A 2,500-nucleotide genomic window follows, 5' to 3' on the forward strand; every position below is an offset into this window, starting at 1 on the left:
ACCCATAATAGCTCATCGAGCTTAGCGTGAATCCTTCGGGTTTCCCTAAGAAGTTCGATTGGTCTTGCAGAGTTTAAAGACAACGAAGCTTAGTTTCAAGCAATGGTTAATATACGCGTATTCAAAACCCTTAGCTGTTACAACTTTTTACTAGAAACCATCACGACGAAGTCTTTGGGTCCGTAGACCCGTGATGTACTGCTCCAGGAACGTTTTTATAGGGTGGAAGCTCAAAATCATAGGTTAAAATCATCGGCAGAGCCCACCAGACACCACTTTTGCTTCATTAGTTCGGACTATAGGCATACGACGATTTTTATCGCGGAGGGACGTATGACCCAAACGGGGGCTTAATGACCCACTGCCACTGCAAACCATGCTCCTACGACTAAATAGAGGTAAAACTACGATTTGGTGCAATCTTCATGTTTGACCTCGTAGCAAGGTACCCTCCCTATAGTAGGCAATGAGCAAATGATCATAATCCCAGGAGGGCAAAAATGGGAACCCGAAAGGAAAGCGCTGTTGGCGCGCCTAAGCTACTGGCCCGTAGAGTAAAATGGTACCCCAACAAAGTTGTCGATTGACATTCTGATTGCACTTTTTATCATCTAGGTGCGTTCCTTACACGTTTTGAGGGGTTTTAGCGAAAAACATGTTTTGAGCCACACGAGCTCTCCGGCCCGCTCGGTGCACATTTTTGAAAAAAGCTAGGAGCTGCCCCTAGGTTCGGGGTGTCACAAAATATTGAAAAGTGGTCAAAAACCGCTATCCAGAATCGGATGTAGAATCATTAGACGAACTTAAAATTGTTCTACGACCAATGTCTGCGACGTTTAGTATTCAAGATATGGCCCGCCCTAGGTCTGACCTGGCATTTTCGTGAAAATTTAAAGCATGGCCATAGGGACGGGTAAAATAGCTATTTTGAAGCAAAAACCACCTCACTTTAAATGGCCATAACTTTTGAAAAACAAGAGCTAGGGTGCGTTCTCGACACGTTTTGAGGTGTTTTAGCGAAAAACATGTTTTGAGCCACACGAGCTCTCCGGCCCGTTCGGTGCACATTTTTGAAAAAGCTAGGAGCTGCCCCTAGGTTCGGGGTGTCACAAAATATTGAAAAGTGGTCAAAAACCGCTATCCAGAATCGGATGTAGAATCATTAGACGAACTTAAAATTGTTCTACGACCAATGTCTGCGACGTTTAGTATTCAAGATATGGCCCGCCCTAGGTCTGACCTGGCATTTTCGTGAAAATTTAAAGCATGGCCATAGGGACGGGTAAAATAGCTATTTTGAAGCAAAAACCACCTCACTTTAAATGGCCATAACTTTTGAAAAACAAGAGCTAGGGTGCGTTCTCGACACGTTTTGAGGTGTTTTAGCGAAAAACATGTTTTGAGCCACACGAGCTCTCCGGCCCGATCGGTGCACATTTTTGAAAAAAGCTAGGGAGCTGCCCCTAGGTTCGGGGTGTCACAAAATATTGAAAAGTGGTCAAAAAACCGCTATCCAGAATCGGATGTAGAATCATTAGACGAACTTAAAATTGTTCTACAACCCCCAGTCCGACGCCTCGTATTCGAGATATAGCACTTTGTAGGTCTGACCGAGCAATTTTGTACTGAAATGTATGGCGGACATGTTATTCATTAAACAACATTAACTTGCATCGTGCCCTACTTCATCGGCACAGCTACTATCGACTATCTATTGTTGAAATGGATTGAGTTTGACCATTTTAGCTCTTTTCTTATGCCGTGCACCAACAGTGTGTACCGATCAGGGAAAGTACACTACGTACGCGTTCATGGATGTATATGTTGGTACAAGTTGCCGGTCGGAATAGCAGTGCACCAAAACTGTGTACCGATCAGGAAAGTACAAGACGGAGGGCGCAGCCCGAGCGTACGCGTTCATAGATGTCCATGTTGGTACAACCTACATGTACGTACCTTGTTTTTGTATCAAAAGTTCCAATAAAGTGTTTGTATGCTTAAAATGCTTATCTCAACCGGTCACCTTTTGGCCTGCCCTTTTATAGACAGAAACCTAGAACGATACTCGCGATGTTTGTGTTTTTCCATTCGCCCGGGACGACGAAATGAGCTCTGTGCACATCGTGCAGAAAACTGTCTCCTCCTCGTATGTTTTTGTCCCTCCACGCATATAATCACCCACATTTGTGTTCAACACGGACGGCGCAGCCCGAGCGAACGCGTTAATGTTTATGTTTGTGCACACTAAAGTTACAATCCTAGGATTTGGTTATTGCGTCGCAGTGCCCGACCGTCGCGGACACCATTCTTGGACAAAAGTCCAAGTACGTAGAGTACATTCCCTAGGTATGTGCCCGTTCGTGACTTTCGTTGCGTGCTTACAGACACGCTTGGGTATGTTTACCATACAAGGTTTACTAGGAAAACCTGGGAAGGACGCTTGCCCTCCCGTTGCGGACACCATTCTTGGAAAGAAGTCCTGCTACGTAGCGTTCTTTAA

This window comes from Anopheles arabiensis (assembly GCF_016920715.1).
Source record: "Anopheles arabiensis isolate DONGOLA chromosome X unlocalized genomic scaffold, AaraD3 X_pericentromeric_contig0020, whole genome shotgun sequence".
In the NCBI taxonomy this organism is placed as follows: domain Eukaryota; kingdom Metazoa; phylum Arthropoda; class Insecta; order Diptera; family Culicidae; genus Anopheles; species Anopheles arabiensis.